The following is a 6,700-nucleotide window of genomic DNA, read 5'->3' on the forward strand; positions in this document are numbered from 1 at the left end:
AAAACATATTTTCAGGAGACTCTTAAACTGTTCTAAGGATAAAAATGTGTCTGACCTAAGGGAGTCCTGAAGCTTATTCCACTCATGGGAAGCATAAAAGGTGAAAGCAGTTATTTCATAACTTTGAGCTAATATTGATAATACTGATATAACTGGCAGGTTTACCAAGCATTTTATTGTCTTCTAAAAATAGATAACCAAGGTGAAACTGTGAATCTGCAACAACACTAATAAGAACAACATCAATACTGCAATGTGTTTTGAATACAAGGATTCTTAATATGACATTCACCATGACTCTCTAATGATTCTCTCTAATGCATCTCTGAAATGCAGCTATTGACGACATCACTGTCACTTTACCATGAATTGTTTCAGGGTTGACCTAGTACTGAACTTAGCTTCTCCATTTGGCCTCTTGACAGCTGTATCTCTTACTATGTGCATCATAATAATGGTCACACAACTGAGACCCCATCTTATATAAAGAATGATTGCTTATGCTCGGAGGATCATTTTCATTGACAGACACAGCAGAATTATTCACTTGAAATAACAGCGCTGCTGTTGATTCATACATGTTTAGCCTCATATACTGCAATGCCAACACTGCACTAAATGTTTGACAAACCTCGGCAGAGGTGGTTATACTGTGAAATGTTCACTCAGGGGTAAAAACACTCACAGCAGATGATGAGATACACTTCACGGATACTTCAGTATACTATAACTTCGTTTCCCCTGCTTAAGTGTCACTCACATCAAATTGAATTAATACAACCCTTGCTTAACCAGTGTGTGTGTACCAACCTCAGTTAATATGGCAAAAGGCATTTTGATATTGATATATTTATTAATGCCGGATAGAGAAAAGACAGAAGGCAAAAAACCGAGAACATTGGAAGCAAGTGCCCCAAAACAGACATATTGGTACGATTCATAAGTGAAACATAAAAAAAATCTGCCATGATGTTTCCCTAACCTTAACAAAACATCTACTTTAACCCAAACCATGATTTTTCCATAAACCAAATCTTTTTGTATCTAAACCTAACCAAACCATAACCACATGTGACAAACATCATAACATGGATTTATTTTTTCCACAGTGTTTTGGAAGGCACAGACAAATGGTACTGTTCTGCTAATAGGGGCATTAAATCAGAAAACACTTCTACATTATGTGTAAATCTAAGGTATGGACAGCTGGCATATTTTGTTATTGAATTTGGAGAAAAAAGATGGACAGGTTGCACATTTTCCTGTAAGAAGAGGGTCTAAGTAAGCTTCACTAGGGGGGGAAAAATGTAAGTGATCGGACACGTTTTTTTACTAATTCTGCCACTTTGTGTATATTGTGACCCACACAATACATGGCTTGTTTAGAACTGTTGCAGTTAATGTGGGACATTTCAGGAGGATGTATACTCCTTGTACTACCAGATAATCTGTGCCTGCCTGCAGTCCTCCTGACTAGATCTGAAATTGGAATTTCCCCCAGTTTCACCTGATGCCCTTTGCATCATTGTGCCATATTATTAAGGTATGCTACTGGACAGTGAATGTCTTTCTTGTTAAACCCAACATTAATGCATTTCTATTTTTCAAATGCGCATTTTTGTATGTCCACTGATTCCAACGGAGGCATTTTTCCAGTTTGTGAGCACTTCTACTGCTGTAGCACATCACTTTCTCTATTCAATAAAAACTAATAGTCCAAAACACACTGTGAACACTGTACTTGACTCTACCATTACCTTCTTAAATGTCACAGACTGATGCCTGCCTGATGCTCAAACCTGAGCGTTAGTGTCTGAAACTAGCTTTGGTTGCAGCCCGAGCCTTTGCAAAAGCTCACATGAGAAGTGATGCTTAGATCTGTTTGCCAGAGAGCAATTTATACACGGTACATGTATGATGAATTTCAGAGAATGTACTGAGCCAAAAAGCAAAGCACATCCATGCACACAGACCTCTAGTAAACACTGCTCAGTCTGTTGAATTAGTATAGAGGCAATTTGCATTGCAGTATGTCCAAAAGTACATATCGTCTAGTTCATGGCAACTCTAAAAAAAGATACTGTGACACACATTAACAATGAATGAATAAAAATTAAAATAAAGGAAGCATTCTTGTATGGTGGACATATTGTTATATTTTGAAATGGGGAAAAGAACACAGTCAGTTAAACTCCCCATTCTGTATTTAAGGCATACATACAGTTTTATTCTTTAACAGATCATTTCTCCTTGCATCAAAAAGTCCCCCAAGCGCAACTGAAAAAAAATGAAGCAGTGTTCACATATGCTCCACTACTACATTACAAACCTTATAGGGGATTAGTTATTTGGCCATCAGCTATACAGCCTTTTAGAAACTGAGAAAAAAGCTCAACATTTTTAAAACAATAACAGTGAAGAAAAAAGTACAATTTAAATGTATAAGCAGGAGAGAAAAAAAAACTCCTTCTGCCTCTGTAGAAAACTTCTAACAAATGCAGAAGAGAAAGAAATTTCCTTGTCTCAACTAGACACTCTCCTAAATACTCAAGGACAGTGTGTGTGTGCGCGCACGTTCCTTCAGAACTCAAACAGAGCTAACTACTTCATTCCCACACTGGGATATACAGTAACAGAGGGTCAAAGCCTTCCACAGCTATCAGATACTGCAGCTCCTCCACCATAAATGGACACTGCAGTAACGCAGGACAGATTGATTTCTACGTATTGAAGACAAACAGTGTTACCTTGTGGGAGGCATTGTTTTTCTTCAGGCTGATGTTGATTAAAAAGTGCAGAAAAGAGAGAATCAATTTGCATCTGACAACCCGGAGGTGAGCAGAAAATGATAATGAAGGATTTAATTGAACTCCTTGCATGGGAAATAGATAAGGAGTATGGGAAACAATGATCTAAAGAGCAGAGTGTTTAAGTGCAGAGCATAATTTTTTATAATTGATACACTTGGTCTATGTGTGGTTTTATTGTCTAAATGGCAAGACAAAGACTTATGAGTGGGCAACATAATTAAGGTTTGCCTAAATAAAGAAGGTTCAGTCACATACACACACACACACGGACACATACAGAAAGCCATATCTGCGCAAACAGTGGGAGGTGTTGTAACAGTTTGCCAACAGGAGACATTCACGCTTTGGTGCATCTGGAAGGGTGCTAGCTAACGCCCATGACTTCCTATCCCATATGAGAATTGTGGATGACTTTGCTCGTCATTAGCCATTCACACAAACCACTAGCTCTGCATGTGAGCCACTGCTCCCCCCCGTCTCCCACTGAGATCTCCTCTCTCTCGTGTCTAGACACACACTTTTATTTTCTCTCTTATCAAACCCACACATCACGACACAGTATGTGACCACATGACATGTCATCTGCCGATATACCTCTGTTGTCACAGGCAGCAGGTGCTGATTACTAAGGATGTCACCCATTGTGCCCTGTGGTATCACACAAAGGTATGTGATCATGACGAGCACAGAAACTCACAGTGTGTGCTCAATCCTACTGGGTGACAGAGGAAATGTTCTGCCACAGAGACAGCTAATTTTCAGCCTTTCTCACACTCACACGTAATACTGCGAGCTAATCGTTTGCCTTGTTATGTCTGTCTGAACAGTATGTGATGTTTAATGTAGGGAAAGTTTCTTTAAACTCCTGACAAAATAAAAGAAAAGGAGAGTTTTTGCACAGTCAGACCAAAAAGTGGCCCAGCTAAAGTTATTTGGGCATCCTTGCAAAAAAGGTGACACTGGAAGCTTGGTGGTGTACAGACCTGCAGCAGCTTCCACCGTTTGTGGCTGGGATATGAAGAGGAAAATTCACTTGGCGTTAGTTCTGATTCTGCAGAGATATGGGATAGAAAGTCACCAAAGTCACTCTCTTGCCTCGAACTACTTCAGAATGCAGCAGTTAGGCTTCTTTAACAGACACATCACCCCAATCCTGGCTTCTCTCCATTGGCTCCCTGTTTATTATAAGATTTTACTGATCACTTTTAAGGCACGTCTGGGTCTGCCCCAAGCTACATAGCAGAAATGTTGACCCCTTATGAACCAGCTCGCAACCTTAGGTCCTCAGTTGGGCTTAAATCTAAAGGTGACCTTGCTTTTGTCATCATTCACCACATAAGTTTTGCAGAATCAGTGACTACTTTAAAATCACTTCTTAAAACCCATTTTACAGACATAATGTTGTCTTTTTTACTTTATTTTATTTTTATTTTTATTAAAATTTTTCATTATCATTATTATTATTTTTAATTTTAATTTAATTTCTATAGCTTCTGTTCTCTTTTCACTTTTTTATTTAATTACATTTTGTGTAGCACTTTGTAAGCTCTTATTTTAAATGGTGCTATATAAAAGAAGTTATTATTAGGGGAATTTTAAATACACAGTTTAAGTACACAAACATTTTAATCACAACGCTGAAACTTAAAAGCAAAAAAACAAACTGGACAAATGATGATTTTATCAGATTTTTTTCCTACTTTGATACACCATGTGGTGCAACCTGAACACATCATAATCAACATCAGACATCCTCTCACGGGCAACCCAGCAAGGAGAACAGAGCAGAGATAAATATCCTTTGATATGAAGGATATTGTGGCATATATTTGAGCGTGACAAAACTTTGTCTGGAGCTGGTAAGTGAGAAAGTTGTGTGACACCAGCAGGGGTGTGCTCAGCACCATTGCACATGCAGCAGCCAGTAGCCGGTGCAGTCGACTGTGGCAGAAACCAAAGAACTCTGCGCAGTGGTCTGATGAAGCTGTCCATGGTATCGTCTGCTGTCACTGAAGGAAAGTGGGCGGCTCTCCTTTTATAAGGGCAGCACCCCGATGGGTTGAAGAGGCTCATTCTGGCTGTCTGAGCATGAACCTGAGTGGCTGTAAGCCAATAGAGCCCCATTACACAGAGATGCTTGTCTCAAAATAGAAAAGAATATGGATTGTTCTAGATAGAAATTGGATTAGATTATTATATATTAGTTACAATTTTTGATTTATAATCCTTTCACCTTCCTACCATCCCGTTCTGTGCTGCACAGAGCTGATGATTCAGTCATGTAAGTCTAAATCACTGATGTACAAACGTATAATCAGCGATGACATGTAAACACTACCTTTTGTTTTGCAGCCATTGTACTAAAACGGATGTGTGTGTGTGTGTGTGTGTGTGTGTGTGTGTGTGTGTGTGTTGTCAGGTGTGAATAAAGTCAGACATCACTCATCAAGCACTCTGTATTAAGGCTCGGCCAATTGCAGTCCTTTTACAGAGTCCAACAGACTTAGCCAAATGTCATTACAAAAGCCACAGCAGCTGATTCCATGCTGCTGTTGTGTTTGTGCAGGCATCAAAGTGAAGTTTAGATAAACAGACGTCATGTGCAATCAAAAAAAAAAGAATGAAATTACTCATCATTTTACAAAGCCTGGTTGTGAACGTGACTTAAAGGGCCACTTTGCCAGTTTTCAACCTGTTCTAATCATTTAATGGTGGTGAGGGCATTTGAAAATCTTTTTTTGCATACATGACATAGATTTGATATATAACAATCCCCTTCCACCGCCCATTCCTCTGACAGCACAGAGACAACTGGATTACACAATTACAACAAAAAAGATGCATACATATAAAGAAGAAATTTAGTAAATAATAATAATGATAATAAACATAAGCAGAGATTACATCTACATACAATCTGACAAAAAATGATTCGTGTCTGCAGAGGCTGCCAGCACTACCTCTCTGGTGTCCTGCTAGTTACAAAAGAGTGGGCACTGAATTTTAACCCATTTCACAACATTTGTGTGTTATTCTAAATGTTTTTTTATTAGAAAGACAGGTGTTTATTTCTTTGATGTGACTGTAATCATCACTGGAAAATTCCCAAATACAAGAACGATGACTATGAGAAACTAAATATAGTTGTATCCATTAATCTCCCCGTTTGACATATTGTAATTAATAACTTACAATTAAAACAACACTGATCGTCTCTGTTATGTATGAACCCACTTGTCAGCTGCTTCTTTAAACCAATTTGCACCTCTTTGATTACACGCTATTATAAACTTAACTAAAGTAAAACATCCACACAATTCTTACACTTTATTACGTTTCTCCTCCAAGTGGCACAGCTGTAGATATTGAGGTTTATCACCGTGATTCATGAGAGGGGAATGTATGTAGCACAGCCCCCCTCAGCCGAGCAGAGAGAAAACAAGAGACAGAAATAGAGGGCCAAGAGTGAGGGCCCATTTTCATTTTAATCAGTCAGCTTGTTGGTTCAGTTGGCTATGAGCACTCTACAAACAAAACCAAATGGCAGCTCCTGGCACTGGCTGAGGTACAGAGACTTTGGGCAGAGAGATGAGAGAAGAAACATACAGAGAGGGAATTTGGGAAATCAAGGTTCTATTTCATTAAGCTGGCCAAACACAGTAAAACTCAGCGGTGATCAGCCACTCCAATGAACGACTGCTGAAGGCAGAAGACTGCTCAAAACTGGACGTTTCTCTTCTTTGAGTCCTACACTGCCTGTGACAATGGCTGAACACACTGCTAGACTTACAGGAACAGACAGAGCAGGCGGGAAGAGGAGTGTTTTATTACCCTGAATGAAGAACTCAAATAAGACAGGTTACCCACTGTCTATTTGAATGGGTTCATAT

Source organism: Morone saxatilis, unplaced genomic scaffold, assembly GCF_004916995.1.
Source record: "Morone saxatilis isolate NCDOM2014 unplaced genomic scaffold, NCSU_SB_2.0 Contig14, whole genome shotgun sequence".
Lineage (NCBI taxonomy): Eukaryota > Metazoa > Chordata > Actinopteri > Moronidae > Morone > Morone saxatilis.